General features: G+C 41.4%; 1 protein-coding gene across 1 annotated transcript in view; it reads left to right on the plus strand.

Moving 5' to 3' along the window:
* The window catches only part of grk3 (G protein-coupled receptor kinase 3), a 78,187-nt gene that overhangs the window by 24,772 nt on the left and 34,270 nt on the right, over nucleotides 1–19,145 (plus strand). The gene's annotated exons all lie outside the window — the stretch shown is intronic.

Here is a 19,145-nt window from a genome sequence, read left to right on the forward strand (position 1 = left end):
AAAGTAAGGTCTTCCCACAGAGACTTGCACATACTTTAGTTATCAGCCTGCTTTAGATAAATCTCTGCAGCCGTGATTTTAGATCACACTAAACTGTGAGCACAGCAGAAATGTTCTTCTATGACGAAAGTCCAGTTTGTCCTCACTTGATTCTTAGGAAAATGATGCCTTGTTCCACGTCCAGAGTGAGAAATGGCTTTAAATTTGTTGTGATATCCTGACACAGAGCTATCAGGCACAACCAGTTTGGTGTATTTCACTTTCGTTTGAGGTGTGTTCAGGGATTCAGCTCACATGGGTGCCAGGTATTTTTTGGATTCATTTTGGGTTTTGTCACATGTCAGTCCTGCTGCCTCCCACGCTTTTGGCATCAGAAAAGGAAGTGGATTTTTAATCAGCAATTGTAGCATTGCAGTATTCGGTTGGATTTTAGCACCCTCAACAGCCCTTGTCCTTGGGCTCAATAAGCCCTGTTGACTGTCATGACAACCAAGGTCGGGAAGAAAGCACTTCAGTGTTGCTGGAATTCTTTTACTTCACGATGAAGAAACCGTATCAGCTAGTTTGTTTTGTGGTTCAGACTTTTCTCTGCAAGAAAATTTAATACTGACAAGTGAGAGGACTTGAGGTCTGTGCTTTACATGGATCAAACTAGTGTAAGGTTACTGTGAGTGTCATTTGCTGTCTTCATAGTCCATGACTTCTGAGCCCTGAGGGGGTAAGACTCTGTGGCTTTTTTTAAGGCTGTGTCAAAAAGCTGAAAAAAAGGGTGTTGAGAAGGTCTACCTGGCTTTGCATCAGCTGGAGAGTGCGGCTTTGGTGACTCCTCCCTGCGATGTCCCTGGGCCAGACACAGTCAGGGTCAGGCAGGATGGACCCTTATGTAATGGACATGATGTCCTCTCTAAATATAGCAGGCATACTGCTCACTACTTCATCTTGAATATGTTTTTAAAGGCATATATTTGGTTTTCTACATGGTCTGAAGTAGGGCTGGGCCATATTATACCGTTCACGGTAATACCGGTATAATGTTAGGCAACGATAGGAAAATGAAATATCACGATAGAATATGAGTAAAACGCGCATGCGCAGTTCCTTTGTTTTCATACGCACATGGCCGATTGTTGAGTGAAACAGATGAACCAGAATTGGTTTGTAAAAATGGTGCAACTTCCGTGATGTGGAACTGGTTTGGTGTTTGTCCGTCAGATACACGACAAAGCACATTTTTTTGCAGAACATGCAAGCGGCCGTCGTTATTGTCGTATTTGTCGGACTAAGATGCTCTTAAATCTGGGAGTAATCTGGGTCCTAAACTCCGTATGCTTCAGGTCAAACAACACTGCAGCATCACTGAGAGTTAAAAACTGTCTCAATTCTTTCATCTTTAATAAAACGATCAGCATTGCTGCTTAACCAGGTGAAACTATGAAGTTTAACTTCCAGGCATCCATGAAAACAAAATTTATTACATTTAACGGAGTTAGAAGTTAGCAGGAAGCTAGCGGAAGTTAGCTCGCTAGTTTTTCGCTAGTTACCTAAGCATGATATAGCATATTCTGACAGAGATGTCTGGAAAAATTCAAACGTACAGCTCTGCTATCACGTCCAACATAAATGAAGACAGGAAACTAAACAGCAGTGACGTTTGTAGGGTTACTGAAGTTGGGCTAGCTGGTATATAATGATGTGCTACCTGATCGCTAGCGACACAGCTATGTTAGCATAACATAAACAGTGAAGCTGGAGGACGAACACTAACACTTTTCCACTTATAAAAGTTAACGTTAAAGTTCCTGATAGTTAGAGACAAATGCAATCGCATGGCAGGATGCTGTAAACGGACCAAACTTCAGTCAGGAGAACAACTGAGATAATCCATCCACAATACGAGGTTAGTCATTAATATACTGCAACAACATGGGAATAGAGCAGAATTCATTCATTAATAGATCAATGGTACAGAAATGGAGGAAGCAAGAAGAATGAGTTTAATAAAGTTTGATTTATCTGACTGCTTTGTTTCGCTTAATGTGCCTTATAATCCTGTGCACCTTATGGTCCGAAAAATACGTACTGCACACTGCAGTTTAATGTTGCAAAGCACCTCTTTTTAACTTCAGTGGATATTATACATGGTTATGCTCAGGATATGTCAGCACATTTCTACTGGAAATGCCTTTTGGTTAAACTTTCAGCAAGGAATTTGCATTTGCACTGTTACATTTTTATAAAGCTTTTAATGTACATAAAAACCAGCTTTCTTGTTTAAGTGAAAATAAATGGAAGGTTGTCTTTTTGCGCCAGTAATGTTGTGGAGTTGTATTTTGTCTCGCATCAATTATATCGTCAGTTATATCGTTATCGCAAATTTTCAAATATATATCGTGATAAATATTTTTTGCCATATCGCCCTGCTCTAGTCTGAAGCATGGGATGAGAATAGTACTAGATATTTATATTTAGTACAGTTGTTAGTGCTTATGGTACTTAATAGCCTCTTTTCCGTTAGTACCTATTCGAATCATTTGTTTTCCATTACAGTCGAGTACCACCCAATGTCATTGGGTCATTGTTATAGCAATGCGTCTGGTGACGAAATTGGGTGAATGTCGAGGCAACGATATACCTGCTGCTTGGGTCTGTGGCTTTTTGTCAGGCTTGGGAACTACAGCGTTGCATTTCCCTCATTGCTGGTGTTCTGAAAAACCGTCCTACTTTGGCAAATCGTCCTATCGGACGGTTACTTCTGAGTAATCCTACCCCTAGCCCTAACCACAGCCCTAACCATAACCATACGAAATATTCACAATGGATAAATTTGGGTTTCGTGTTGTGCGCATGCGCAGAAATAATGGGTAGGGATGGTTTGTGAGGTAGGATGGATTCCCAGAACACCGGGTTTCAAAAATGGTGGATTTGATTTTCGTGAACGAGACGTTCCAGTCAATCGGTGGCATGCAGTCTGTCAATGTCACATTTTAGTACCTGCTTGGATTGCTTGGAACCCCGGCCAAGTAGGTACTATTTTAGTACCTGGTACCAGGACCAGGTTCTATGACCTAATGGAGAACCCTGAAAACCGTAGCAAACCAAGGCGAGTTAATGCGAGTAGGAACCAAGTAGGAGCTTATGTTCTGACTAAGGAAAGTTTCATCTGATGATGCCTGTGACAGTGGCTTTTTGGTATGGAAAAAACAAACAAACTGCTTAACACTTTAGTTTTCTAAAGTAACTGCAGCTTTTCCTCAGTGTAGCCGCTAGGGTAGGGCAATATGGTCAAAAATATTTATCACGATATATTTGAAAATTTGCCATAATGATATAACTGATGATATAATTGACGTGAGACAAAATACTTTACAACTTTTTATTAGTGCAAAAAAACCCCCCATCAATGTATTTTCACTTAAACAAGCAGGTGTTTTTTTTTGTTGTTGTTTTTTTTAACTTGCTGACAGTTTAACCAAAAGGCATTTCCAGTGGAAATTGACTGACATATCCTCAGCATAACCATGTATAATATAAACAAAACTTTAAAAAAAGGTTATACACACACAATACGGTAATATTATGTTGAAGCACAGTACGTATCACTCTGCGAGGCTCCTGCTTACGATAGCCGTAATGCTCAGACAATCCATCAAGCGACTTTGGTAAGCTTCGTAACTTACCAAAGTCGTACTAAAACATTTTTTGACAGATTTTTGAGCACCGTGTACCACGGTGCTTGCATGCTCCACCATAAATTGTGCTTTGGTGTGTATCTGATGGACGAAAGCCAAACCAGTTCCACACCACTAAATTTGCACCATTTTTACAAACCAATTCGGGTTCATCTGTTTCATTCAACAATCCGCTTTTGCCCTTCTCATTCTCCGTCACCGCCATGCTTTTTCCACCATGTGCGTATGAAAACAAAGGCACTGGACATGCAAGTTTAACCCATATTCTATCGTGATATTTCATTTTCTAATTATTGCCTAACATTATACCGGTATTACTGTGAACAGTATGATATGGACCAGCCCTAGTACCCGCATCACTCACTTGCATCCACGTTTCTGCTTAGTGCCAAATGGAGCACAGTTAGCCAGAGCTGCAGTAACGCTGGGGGAGTCACTTGTTTCCTTTTGGGTCGCACATTACCAGCTGCTCATACCTCATCCTCAGTATAGCCCGACTGTACTCCATGGTGTGCGTTTGCCTATAGTGGTGACGCAATGTAAACCACCTTTAGCAGGAACAGATGTCTTTTAGTTTTTGCAAAGTTCTGAGCTCTGCTAGAAATTGTTGAAGTATCTCCTTATTAGCTACTATCCATCAGAAGCAGGCATGTGGCTCTTGTTCTCAGACACATTTGGGCTGGTTCCACTGTAAATGTAAACGCATACGAATGATATGATATGGCACAGGTCTGATAACAACATTAGACCTATCGGGTAGGGGTGGGTTTAAAAAAAACAGATTTCCCATTTCAAAACTATTTTAGTTTCAATTCAGTTTTATTTATACAGTGCCAGATCGCAACAACAGTCACCTCAAGGCGCTTTATATTGTAAGGTAGACCCGACAATAATACATACAGAGAAAAAAACCCAAATCATACGATCTCCTTTTATTGATCCCATTGAGATTAAAAACCTCTTGTTCAAGGGAGCCCTAGCTAAGATACCTTTAGCAAAAAGGAACATTTTAAGCCTCATCTTAAAAGTAGAGATAGTGCCTGTCTCCCGAATGCAAACTGGAAGCTGGTTACCCAGCCCTACTATTGGGGTCCTAGGTCTTCCGTCCTTCCTCAGAGCACTCTCCTGTTTTTGTTTTTGTTTTTTTTGTTTTTTTTTTTAGTAAAGAAAGGTTGAAGCACGCAGCTTCAACTCCTGTCAAAGTGGGACAAAATAATGTTGACCTCCATTTGCGGCTGTAGAGAAGGTCATATATTGGTCAAATACTATTCTATAACAGTCTTCTCCATTCTGGATGTTAAATATCCTTGGGCAAGATACTAACCTCAAGGTGTTCTCCAATGCATTCACCAGTGTATGAATGCATGTAAATGTTAAAATGGAAAGCACTTGCATGGAAAGAGCATAGAAAAAAGTAGGGCTGAACGATTATGGAAAATAATCTAATTGCGATTTTTTGCCCCAATATTGCGATTGCGATGCGATATGCGATTATTTTTTAAGGTCTTTGTCTTCTGTATTATTAAACAAAGACAAGCAATACATCATATAGTATGGCCAATACTATATTACATTAATTTTAAACTGTTCTTTCCTGGAAGACAGACCTCTGTTATGATGACATGAGGTGATGCATGAATTGATGACTGACATTTTTATTTAACTTCTTCAATCACAACAGTATATTTGAACATACACAATAGTTTATTTTTAGCTTACAAACATCTGAGCATAAAGTGCTGACAAGGAACCCTGGTGTAAACATTAAAATGAAAGTCAGTACAATGTGCAGATTGCAGAAATATACATTAAAAAAAATCAGTGGCTTTACCACACTCAGTTTTTCGACATCTGTGAACTACTAGACAGTCATTCAATTAAAAAATAATATTAAATAAATAAAACTAATAAATAAAAAATACACACATCTTACTGATCTCTGCAGTCAGTAACATTACACATAAAGTGCAAACATAATAGCAATTGTATAAACACACACACAAACACGCCTTTAAAATTTAAAGGCGTGAAATTGGACGGTCTAGCCTTCTGAATCAGAAGGCTAGTTCTGATTAGCGTCACCGCTGTCTCGGTGGAGTTTAATAAACTCGGCCGTCTGCTTCTTGCTATCTAAAATATAACCAGACACTGGTGTAAATTCTCGACTGTCTCATACTTCTGTTTAATAAGTTTTCTGTTTGACGTTTAGTCAGCTGTGTGAAAACCAAGGAGGAACCCACCCGGGGGATTAATAAAGTTTTATTTTATCTAATCTAATAACTTTAATCTCAGCCAAACCGATTTACTCACGAACAAACAAAACACTGAAAAAAGCCCAACAATAACATTTTTAGGTTGTCTAAGTGACTTATATATTACGTTTAACCCGAGCAGCGAAACTCCGCGGTGATCTGAAAATGATGTGCCGGGAGTTGTGCCGTTCTCGGCCGCATCAGTAACCCTCGAGCTCCCGACTAGCTGTCGAGCTGGTGGGTAGCAGACGCCTCTGAAAACGTCGAAGCACTTTTGCAAATATGGGATATCTTGATAAACCGAGCAGATATTTGATGTTTACACAACTACTTTCTCGCCTGAAAATATGTTAAAAGTTTATTTTGTGACCCTGAAAGATTAGTATGAGTAATTTTAAAACTTAGTAGCGGCCGCCATTGCTGGAAACTGGAGTTTGGCTGGGCCGCGCTATGAATTCTGGGATATGGTAGTAATTTGGACAGCCTTCGGCGCGTCGCTGTGACGTAATCGGTCTACAAATGCGGCCTCAGGAGGATGCAGCCCATGAATTTGGACATGTCCAGAGTATAATCGCAGCCTTTGCGGTTAGAAAATTGCACTTGATCATGTCGCGATATTATCGCAAATGCGATATATCGTTCAGCCCTAGAAAAAAGTGCTTGTATGAATGGGTGAATGAGGCAAGTTGTGTAAAGCGCTTTGAGTGCTCAGAGTAGAAAAGCGCTATAAAAGTACCAGTCCATTCCTCCTTTTATGTCAGCTGGTGCCATATTTTTGTAGGCAGTAGATCTGCTGCTTCTCACCATGAAAAGGACTGCTTACTAGACTTTGAGGTGTTTTGGACAGTCCTACTAAAAAGAAGCCCTGGGAGAGTTTCTGTCTACTTGGGAATACTTTAGGGGTAGTAAAGAGTTGAGAACAGTGCAGGTACTAGCCAGCAGTACCTGGCTGTGAATGTGATCTCAAATCAAATTGAGACCACATTTATATATAAACAAAGATGGCCACAGGAATCAAGCCTAATCAGAACAGTGTACTGTTTGAGTGTTTGGGTGGTGGGTATAGCTTGGAAAAGGCTAAGCACAAATTTAGCAAACAAACAGCCACTGGTCAGGACAAATGCCATACAGTTGCCTTTTGTGTTGAATTGCTGCCCTTGTGCTTTGATCAGCCTCATGTAAAGTTGAAACTGGAGCCAACACAGCAGCTACTACATGTGCCATTCCACAAGCAGCAAAGCTAACACTAGCTTGTGTCATAATGCTGCACCACTTAGAACTGTTGCCATCAAGGGAATAGCACTCTGTGATTTCCACTATTAAAGCATGACTGTTAGTGGTATCTCTGTTTCAACCTGGCTGACCTGTATGCGTGTAAAACCATTTAAAGCTTTAGAGGACATTGATTTAAAACCTGACGCTAACACAGTGTGTTAATAAATAACCTGAAGTAAAAAATGAACGTATGGACTTTTGTACTTGGAGGCTAAGAGGGTGTTCAAATGAAGAGTGGACATCTGAATGGCTTATTGGAATTGCTGTGTTTTTTGTGAAGTACATTACAGCGACCCTCCATCTTTCAGCTCCTGCTCCATCTTCATTTTTGAGCCCTTTCCTTGTCTTAATTCTTTCCTAAAGTCCTTCCTTCTCCTTTTATTTCTCTCACTTTTGCCTTGGCATTCTTTTTCTCCATCTGTCAGACTTCTGGAATGGATGATGGAGAGTTGTGGGTTGCCTAGCAACTACAGTTGCCACAGCAACGGCACCAGAACTGCTGCTTTTTCTTGTCGACTGGGAGAAATGAAATTGATTAAAGGGGGAATAAAATAGGTGATGAGAATTGGAGAGTGGGGAAATGGAGAGGAAGATGTGAAAGAAGAGCTCCAATGGGCAGAACAACATTTATTCCTGTTTCTGTTTCCCAGAATGCAGCATTTGTCCACGATAGGAGTGTGTGTGTGTCTGTGTGCGCGCGTGTCAACACACTGTCCTCGCCTCCAGTCCAGTCACACTATCTTCATATCTGAGGAATCTGATGACAGGCAGTTAGTTAATGTACCACAGCAAAAATCAGGATAAGTATTAATGTCACGTCTTTATAGTACAAATTTACTGCCATTGTCATGTACTGATCATTTTAAACATACCCTTAATTATGATGGTAATAAACTTCAGTTGCATAGCAACTTTATACATAAGATGTTTTTGTTTTTTTAGTAAAGAAAAAAAATCAGCAATAAAACCATTTTTCGTCCTTTCTGTAAGCGTGTGTAGGTAGAGCTAACACAGCTGTACACAGCTGTAAGCCTCTAGCATGGCCTGCAACATGGAATTAACCACGAGCAGTCTTACAGTCGACCTCCACCAGCGCTCTATATCTGCAGCTGGATTAGTCTCTTGAGAACATCAGCAATGTATTTGCCTATTATTCTTACTTCAGTTTGATATGTGTTTGCAAACACATGGCACACAGTATCTATATTTCAAACCATTTCCAATTCAGTAGTAAAGAATATTTCTGGTTCCCAATTAACTCCAAATCTGTCCATAATGCGTGTTTTCAGACAAATATGAACACTCTATGACCTCCTCAGTAGAGGCAATAAATAATAATGATAATAATAATGGATTGCATTTATATAGCGCTTTTTTAGGGCCCTCAAAGCGCTTTACAATTCCACTATTCATTCACTCTCACATTCACACACTGGTGGAGGCAGTTACAGTTGTAGCCACAGCTGCCCTGGGGCAGACTGACAGAAGCGAGGCTGCCATATCGCGCCATCGGCCCCTCTGGCCAACACCAGTAGGCGGTAGGTGAAGTATCTTGCCCAAGGACACAAAGACCGAGACTGTCCAAGCCGGGGCTCGAACCGGCAACCTTCCGGTTACAAGACGAACTGCCAACTGTTCGCCCATATCACAGAGAAAACCTGTCAGAACTGCGTGTGTGCATGTGTGCTTGCGTGTATCACTGCACTTACTTACACATTGTCTTGTGTGGTTGAAAGTAGCACTAATGCATTTAAAATGGACTTATTGGTGCTGTCTTGCACATTCCTGTCTACAGCAGCTTTAGCAGAGCACACACTGGAGCATCCTTTAAGAAAGGAGAAAATCTCATGTTCCACAGTTATTAACGATAGCATTCAAGAAAAAGGTTCAGCATACAAATACAGATCTGCTGTTAATTGATATGCTTTACATTTGATGCCATAACTTGCCCATAGGGCTGTCTTCAGCCACAGCCGGTCATTTTTCTGAGATCACAGGAGGGAGAAGGAAACAAGTTACATTACATAATTTCTCTAGCCTGTGTGTGTGTGTGTGTGTGTGTGTGTGGGGGGGGGGGGGGTTGTGTTGTTGTGTTGTTGTTTTTTTTAAGATTGTTGTTTTGTTTTTGGTCTTTTTCTTTCAGGTTTTTAGGTTGGGTTTTTTTTTTTTTTTTTTTTTTTTTTTTTTTTTATTGTAATGAGGCAGTATTTTTCCATTGGCTTTTGAAATATGGTTGTAAGAACTGTAGAGATTAAACAAGATGTGCTTTTAGCCATCCATTTTCTAAATATTGTAGTATTGTAGTGTCTGTCTCTTGAATCCAAACTGCATGCTGGTTCCATAGAAGAGGTGCCTGAAAACTGAAGGCTCTTCCTTCCACTCTTTTTAAATACTCTCGGAACAACAACTAAGCCTGCAGTGTGAGAGCAAAGTGCTCTAATGGGGTGATATTCTACTGTAAGGTCATTAAGAGATGATGGGACCTGATAAGCTCAGGTAAAATATTTATTGTGATTTTTAACATCCATGTAGATGCTGAAAATAATGGCCTCAACACGGCATTTAATGTATTATATGTTATTATACTCAATTGGTTAATTTTAAAATTTAAAAGAACGCATGCACTACTTCAGAGCAAGATCTAGAGTAATCACACGAGATCTTGCTCTGACATATGTCATAGAAATTGAACATTTAATAGTATTCCCTGAAAACCCTCATGTTTGCTCATTTCCTACTAACATTTAAGTTTAAAATAATGATTACACAGCAGTGGGGAATACATTTCATCACAGTACTTGTCTGTCTGGAAGTGCTGTAACTAAGTTTAAGAATATAATTCATCCACTGTCATCTTCTTCAATGTCATGTGCCAACACAGGAGAGCAGCTACCTGAACTCTGCTCCTGCAGAGGTTGATTGTTTTATTAATAGTTTTACATCTTCCCTGCATGTGATTCATGGTGGGAATACTTTACTCCATGGTATAACGCTCAGATGCGCACCTTACAGCAAATAACTTATAAGCTGGAGTGGAAATGACATCTAATTTAGAAGATCTCCATTTAGACTGGAAAAATAAATTCCTCTATTAAAAGCCGACCATAAAGCTAGAACATCTTACTATTCATCACTAATTGAAGAAAATAAGAACCCTAAGTTTCTCTTTAGCGCTGTAGCGAGGCTAACAAAAAGTCTGAGCTCTGTTGAGCCAACCGTAACTAATAATGACTTTATGAATTTCTTTACAAATAAAATTGGAGAAAATACTACTCATAACAATCTCACAGACATAACATTATATACAGCAACTTTCAGTGCCATTGATACTTATTTATACTTTTTTTTTTCTCCAGTTGATCTTTGAGTTCAGTAATTACTTCCTCCAAACCATCAATGTGTCTTTTAGACCCAAATCCTAAAAGACTGCTCAAAGAAATCCTACCATTGATTAATGTTTCAATCTTAAATCAACCTATCTCTGTTAATGGGATATATACCACACGCCTTCATGCTGGCAGCAGATAAACCATTACTTAAAAAGCCATCACTCGACCCAGCTGTCTTAACTAATTACTGAAAAATCTCCACTATTGCATAGAGGATTATCTTGAATTCCACAGGGTTCTGTGCATGCCATAAGTTTGGTTTGCTTATCCATCCTTCCCATTGTCAATGCATTTGAACAGGACCTCCATCAACAGCAACGGGCGCACAGGCACTTTTGGAATAACCAGCTGGTTAACTAGTTGGCACTCTGGACAAGACATGCACCACCGCTACCGCGGTACATCGGCAATAAAATCGGACCATGACCCGATCCAGTGTTTTGTCATACCCCATGTGACCGACCATTGGGTTGTAATGAGCTGCCTGGAAAATAATTTTCTGGCGGCTTTTAGGCATCAACAACCGAGTGTGCGCCTCCTGTTTTCGAGCATTGCAACTCACTCAATATAACCTGTCCCCAATTAATACGAAGTGCGGGAATGTCAGCCCCGTTTCAGGGTGCACCACCCAACTATTAATGCTTATTACCTGGTCGAAGGCTGAGCATTGGGTGTCGTCCCAAGACTGCTCCAGTGGAAAATCATCTGTGGAGTGGGTTACTGGAGCCGGTGGGGCCTCTTGAGAAGGCCCCCCTGTCTTTCCTCTCGCGGGGCTAGTGCCCCACATGCCCCTACCGGCCACGATCGCACTCCAACACACTGCCCCATTAACCTACTGAACCCGGGTCAATCCCTGCCAATTCCCCAATATCTAATTTCCGGTAACACTAAGGCATATTTCCCCATGCACACACTTCCCCTCCACCCACTCTGCCTACAGCAGTGCCCCCAGGCAAACCAGGGTTTGGTGGATCAGGATCTGCGTACAGCCTGAATCCACCAGAGCCTGGCGTGTACCCCCTTGGCACCTTACTGGTACACGGTACGTCTCTCCTGAACTGGGGGAGGGCGTCAGAGGGCCAGTGACACAGAACACCTGTCCCACCTTCATTAATGGGCAGTCCTAATGGAGATGCCAGGTTGCCCACACCGCCTGCCACCTGGGCTTCCCAGGACAGCAGCCAGAGAGCTCATCTAGGGGCTTCCCATGATGCACTGTTTTTTTTCTTTTTTGCTTGTTTGTTTCTCTTCTTCTTCACTCACTTTTTTTACTCACTGTTTATACACCACTCTGCATTTAATAATCAGTTATTGATCTCTGTGTCTTTGTCCTGTGTTCCTCCCCCTCACCCCCAACCAGACGCAGCAGATGGCCAGCCATTCCTGAACCTGGTTCTGCTGTAGGTTTCTTCCTGTTAAAAGGCAGTTTTTTCATCCCACTTTCCCCAAAGCACTTGCTCATAGGGAGTCATCTGATCATTAAGGTTTTATCTGTTTCTCTGTATTATTTTTGTATGTTTACCTTACAATATAACACACCTTGAGGCAACTGTGGTTGTGCTTTGGTGCTAAATAAATAAAACTGAATTACTATTGCACTATAATCCTGCTGTAGCTGGTACCTTGTTTCGATAAATTCACAGTTTGATTTAGCAAGTACCAGTGACAGTAGCTCTCATAATTCCTACTGCCTGCAAGCTGCACACATCGATTCTCTATCATCAGAATTGTTATCACAGATATTCTTAAAATGTTGTTTTGAGGCTGTATCACTTGTTCCTATTTGGTGGTAGGTTTTATTGTGGACTATTTGAACTTGCTCTGTTACTTAGTTGGAGAATAAAAGCCTAAGACAGTGCGGAGCTGAGCTCCAGACCATACACACGAGTTTAATAGTTTAGCACACTTGCATCTTTTTCTAATAAGCTGTAATCTGAGCAGTGTGCTCACTAAGTATTGATGACGATATGAGCTAAATCTTGTTCTGCTAAATTGATAGGAATTCATTCAGTCTGATGTTGCTAAACTGAGGCCTTTAATGCTGCATGGGCAAGTTAATACCTTCCTGTTTGTCCTTTGCACACTACACAGGTTTCAGCTTTTTTTGTGTGTGTCTCCAGTTAGATTGTTGGGTTGGAAAGCACATGTGTAAATCATAACTTGTGGACACTGCACAAATTATGATTTACACATGTGAGAATGTTTATCCAAACTCTAAGGCTAAGTTGTTGCGTCATGGTGTTCATATGTTGACATCTGCTGCTAGGATTCGCTCAGCAGGTGCCAAATGTTCCATGATATTTAACTTTGCAATGGCTCCTGGATATATATGCTAAACCTGCTACAGTATGTTATGCACACACTGGCATGGTAATGAAGTCAGAAGCTACAGTGAGAGCTCATACCTGTCTCAAGGCTTCAAAGTTCCCAGTATACCCACTTCGCTCTGCACCTCAACCTCTTGTCACAGTCACTTGTATTTATACCCATCGTTAAGGAGCAAGAAGTCACTGGAGTATTCTGCTAAATGATAGGTGTCGCCACTCAGACAATATCACCACCTAAACTCTGATAAGGAGGAGAAGAAGTCAGAGACTTTGTCTTGTGTTTTCTCTTGTTTTTTTCCCTTCACAAACGCTCAAGTTTTCATCTCCCTCTGTATATCTGTATGTCTCTGAGCTTCTGTGCTGGAACATCAGTAAAGTGACGGTAAAAACCGACACTCATGTCTTCAACCCAGCAACTGTGCCAGCGGTGCAATGTGCACGACTGGCTGAGACACAAAGATGTGTGTGACACATAAGTCTGGTACCTTGTTACATCTGGAGAGTATGTGCTGTAAGTCAGAGGTTGTGGACATCCAGACTATGAGTTTGCAAAGACTGCTTAGATTGTATAGGGTCACAACTACAACTAGTTTCCTTTTCACAAATTATTTCCCATCCTTACTTTCCACGTTCACCAACGTCACACAGACATTAACATGGCTATATATATATTTATCTAGCTAGCTAGCTTTGGGAGTACCAAAAATGTCTTTATGCAAGAAAAAACCTTGGACTATATGCTGTGGTAAACTTTGACTTTTATCCTTCTTATTCATGCATGCACAGATGTTTCACAGAATGTGTCCTCATGAAGTGCTGATAATGAAAAGATGTTAGTAAAAGTATAAAGGAACCCTGTAGTCTTGGGTAAACACATTTACTAATTTCATCTCTGCATTCCTTCCACCTTTGCTGGGCGATCGTGGCTCAAAGAGTTGGCAGTTCGTCTTGTAACCGGAAGGTTGCCGGTTCGAGCCCTGGCTCGGACAGTCTCAGTCGTTGTGTCCTTGGGCAAGACACTTCACGTACCGCCTACTGGTGATGGCCAGAGGGGCAGATGGCGCGATATGGCAGCCTCGCTTCTGTCAGTCTGCCCCAGGGCAGCTGTGGCTACAACTGTAGCTGCCTCCACCAGTGTGTGAATGTGAGAGTGAATGAATAGTGGAATTGTAAAGCGCTTTGAGGGCCCCTCAAAGCGCTATATAAATGCAATCCATTATTATTTTTATTATTATCTTTGGGTGAAATCAAACCGACTAAATGATAAATACTGATGTTCTTATTTCATGTCTGGCTGCTGTGTGTCGCAGCTCTAAATCAAATATACAAAGGGCAAAAAAGGGCAACTTTAAACTTGAGCTCATCGAGGTTTAATTGGATCTGATCGATGTTTGAGTATAATTTGTCAAGTTCTGCTCCCCAGTTCTCAGCTTTGGTAACCGCCATATGCAATTCTTCTATCTTTTCAGCTAACAGAAGGCAGAATCAGGGGATGGATTTGATGCAGGAACCATACTAGTTTTGCTTATACATAATTTGATGTTCTGTGTGTTCAGTGGTTTTGAAGGTTCATAGTTACTGAAAATTAGGTGAGGGAGTAGTACGAGTCTTGCAAAAGAAGCAGTACTGAAGTTTGGTGGTATTGTTACTTAGGACTATTGTTACAGACCACACTTTTGTTCTTTAACGCTGGCTTTTAAAATCAACTTTCCTTTCAAAGAACCTGAAAGTCTGGTGTTTTCACTTGTCCTCACGCCACACCATCTCAAAGAGAATACAGATATGCTGATAAATCATGGGATTAGCTGACACTGGCTTTGTTGACTGATATCAGCAGATGAGATGGTATTTAGCAGTGTAAGTGGTATCTGCTGTTTCACACCGGGTTTGTGCTGGATGTATGCGTCTATATATAATCGGTTTGTATAAGCTGGCACAGTCAAGAATAATCAGTGATAACAGTTGATGCAGTTTTATTAACAGCATTGCATTTATTGCCTTTATTGAGTTCGAATTCATTTCAGGCATGCAGACGAGAAGACCTACACAGACTTTGAGCAGAAATGCAACTGTGTTCTGCATAATTTGGACATGGCATTTGAAAAAAGCTTGCATATGACTCACTTGTGCAAAAGTTGGGCAGGACCTGGAAGATTTGCTGTGGTACATGGAGCTATGAATTCTGCTGTCTACCAAAACATCATGAAGGAGAATGTCCAGCCATCTGTTAGTGACCTCAAGCTGAAGCACACTTGGATTCTGCGGCAGGACAATAATCCAAAACACACCAGTAAGAAAAACAAAATGAGGACTTTAAAGTAGTCTTCCCAGAGTACTGACCTGAATCCAATTGAGGTGCATGACCTTAAAAAGGTGGTTCATGCTCGAAAACCCCCCCAGTGTGAGTGTGAATTACAAGAATTCTGCATGGATGATGAGTGGGTCAGAATTGCTCCACAGCGCTATGGAAACTCATTGCCAGGTATCACAAACTCTTTATTGCAGTTGTTGCTGCTAAGAGTGGCCCAACCATTTATTAGGTTTAGGGGGTGTACACTTTATTAATAGTGACAAACATACAAAAACCAGGAAATCAGGAAGGCGGCAAAGACTTCTTTCACCCCACTGTACATGACCCCTAACAAAATTGTCTGTGATACTATCCTGAGTGGATGCAGTGATATATTATACACAGGTTACTTTCATGTCAAACAGGCGAAGTGAACTTCATGTATGCTTAATTTCTTTAAAGGAAAGCAGTAGTAACATCCGTGACAACTAAACTGTTTGCACATAACTGCCTATGCATATGTAGAAGCCCAGGTTACCCTCAGGATCCTCAGCATACACAGTGACTGTGCTGTAAATAACACTGAGAACAGCAGCCTGGGGTTCAAATGATCAATAGTGCATTGGAAAACGAGCCCCTCCAATGTACTGCTGTAGCCATTTAATGCTGGATTCATTCCTCATGCTGTGGCTGTGCCGTCTCTGAAATCAGCTGTGTGACATCACCAATCAAAACAAATTGCCAGCACTGTGGGATTAGCATTTTAGCAGGTTATGGTGAGGGTGTTCAGTCTGTGTGGGCAGGGTTAGCAGAATACTTAACATTGTTTGCTAATCTTGAAGCTGTACTCCAATGAATGTCTGTCACATCATGCAGTATATGCACACTCAAATGCGCCGCCGACTGGTGCCGCTCACTCCCACCAGTAAAGGTCAGCGTATGTATAATGGAGCACATGCAAGTCACCTCTCACTCAAATGACCCTTCAATAATTTTATTATTCTTACCCCTCAGCCATAAAGGGAGGATGGGCTGTTTTTGTCACCTCGCCAGTTGGGCAGGCAGGCAAAGTGAAGCATTTGTGAACTAAATGTCAACAGATTCACAAATTACCCACAATGCCACAGCTCATTTTAGCGAGTGGGACTGGTCCCGTCATGTCAGATTAGCTTGTTGTGGATGCTAACAAGCAAATACAACAGGCAGACAGCTGGCATCCATAACTCCTAACTAATGGATGTTTGGTGCCACATTTGTTTCTGAGTACAATTTTTAAAAAGTCTGCATGTATCGTAAATCTAAACTGCAAGGTGGGGCAGGATCCCTGTGTTACCTACAGCTGTACGTGTACAGAGTTGGAACACTGCAGCTATACACAGCGTGGTCAGTGTGTGTGTGTGTGATGATGGAAGACTGAGGCAGTCAGAACATGCCAGCTTGATATTTTTAGACAGTTCAGGTGATCTCGCTAATGAGACAAAGCTCAAAGGAGCTGGCGCCTGAAGTAAGTGTGTGTGTGCGTGTGTGAGTGAGAGAGAGAGAGAGGGAGGGTGGGAGAGGCCATTTGTTGAATTAGCTGGGCAGTGTTGAAGTGTTCAGCGATTAAGTTTAATCCTTGAGTCTTGGTGATGTAAGGCCTGACACCCCCCCCCCCCCCCCCCCCCCCCCCCCTCTCCTAATACCTCTCCTGCATGTTTGGTCCTTGCTTTTGAAAACCTGTTTTTGTGTTTGGGAGGAGGTTGATTGTGAGGGTAGGAGGGAATGCCCTGTCCATTAGGCTGTGTAAATATACAGCATGTGTGGATGCATATGAGGACGTTTATTCGTCAGACTGGAAATGATGCATCATGTCTGTAGGGGAAGATAAAACGGAAGGGAAGAAGTGACAATATATGATAGTAGACGTGAGGCCAAAAACAAGTGCCCTAAACTGAATCAGTGAGGACAGTGAACTGAAACAATAGCTGCTTTTTAAAAGCTTTAAAGGGAATTTTGTGATGTCCAGTTTCTGATTTGTGTAAGTAAAGTGTAGAGCGCTTTTTTCCCCCTTTTTGTCTGAACCAAAGAAGAAGCAGGCCTGTTAATACAAGCCTGATTCAAAGGCATGTTGTACGATATATTGTACTCTGATTTAGGGCTGCCACAAACGATTATTTTGATAGTCGACTTGTCACCGATTATTTATGCGATTAGTCGACTAATCAGATCATCATCCATTGGACGTAAAACGTACAGCTTATTGCACCAGCAGCATCTGCTCTTATATAACTATCATTAGCTTACATCTTTAAGTGTTTAAGGTCTGTGCTAACTAAAAATAAAGACAAGATGATAGTTTATGAAATTTTAATGAAATTTGCAGATAGTTTCAGTGAAGTTTAATAAACTCCTTGCTATCTAAAATATAACAGGACACCGGAGTAAATTCTCGAGCATCTCACACTTCTGATAATCAGTTGCCTGCTTGACGTTTATTCAGCTGTGTAAAAACTATAACTTTAATCTCAGCCAAACCGATTTACTCAGGTACAAATAAAATACTAAAAAAAAAAACCAAACAGTATAATTTTAAGTTATCTAAGTCACTCATATATCATGTTTAACCTGAGTAGCGAAAGACGGTGGTGGGTTTGAATACGATTTGCCGGGAGTCTGGTGTTCTCAATGGCTCTAGTGAGCCTTGAGCCCCGGTTAGCTATCAAGCTGGTGGGTAACAGACGTCTCCGAAAACGTTGGAGCGCTTTTGAAAATATGTGGTGTCTTGATCACACACACAGGGATGAATGAGTAGTGACCAGAGGTGGATCGATATGAAACCCTAATCTTTAGAACTGTGCTCACTGGTTGATTCTGTTTTATACGCGACACATGCTCCTCACACAAGGCCTGAGGTGGTACCGCGGCTTGTCTACCAATCAGAAGGTTGCCATATGTCCATATGTTGAACTGTCCTTGAGAGAGATCCTGAATGCTGAGTTGCCCCTGATGTATCTTTCAGAGTGTGCGTGTGTGCGCAAGATTGTATGATAAAATAATGTATGAATGTGTGTATGTGGTTGGCTGGGTGAGACTTGTGGTAGAAGTACAAATCCAGTATAAACCAGCATTTCTTCAGACACACAGCTCATTTTGAGATGGTGGTTGATCATTTTGAATATGGGCAATGGTCCATTTATTAGAATTTCAGACTCCTGTTGATAGATGTTGTTGATCAGAAGCAACTTTTCCATCATTTGGCCTGAGTGGAGCTGACAGTGAGTGAGTCTGGGCTGGATTTATGGCACATTGTTATGAAAATATAGCAGGGAAATAAGTGAATTTAAGACACATCTGTGTCTTACAGGACATGTGGGAGGGTGAGAATGAACGGCTTATATTTGTTTAGCCATCTATTTTTGCTCATACGTGATACTAATCGGTAAAGCCAAGATGCAAAGTCTTGAGTGTCAGCATTGCATGTGTACCGGTTTCTGTGGACAGTAGCTTGTTATACCTGCCAGTCTCGTGCCTTCATTTGTCTCCATCCCTAATGTACTGCTTCAATGTGTGTTTGATGGGAAAATGTCGCTGACATTCTAAGGACGGCAGAGGAGGGCCGTAACTGCCTCACCAGGCCTCCTGGAAGTGCCACAGTCCACTGACAGTCTCGTCTCTGTCGCTCTACACCATTCTTCACACATTGCTGATGGCCACAGAGGCTATTACCATGGCAACAGTGCCTCTCAACCCTGCAAGCCACATGGAAGTGTGTTTTGTTTTTTGTTTTTTTTAAATCCCCCCACCCACCTTCTCTCTGATGATGTTTCGAGTCTTTATTCGATAACAGTGTGAGATGTCTGTCCATTGTTGGTGTGTTTGAGAGCGGCGCTGTACTTTTAGCCAGCTAATCTCCAGGGCCATTTTCTGTAATTATGAACTGTGTG

This window comes from Diplotaxodon limnothrissa, linkage group LG7 (genome assembly GCF_057381915.1).
Source record: "Diplotaxodon limnothrissa isolate DT_005_m linkage group LG7, D_limnothrissa_male_GT1.1, whole genome shotgun sequence".
In the NCBI taxonomy this organism is placed as follows: domain Eukaryota; kingdom Metazoa; phylum Chordata; class Actinopteri; order Cichliformes; family Cichlidae; genus Diplotaxodon; species Diplotaxodon limnothrissa.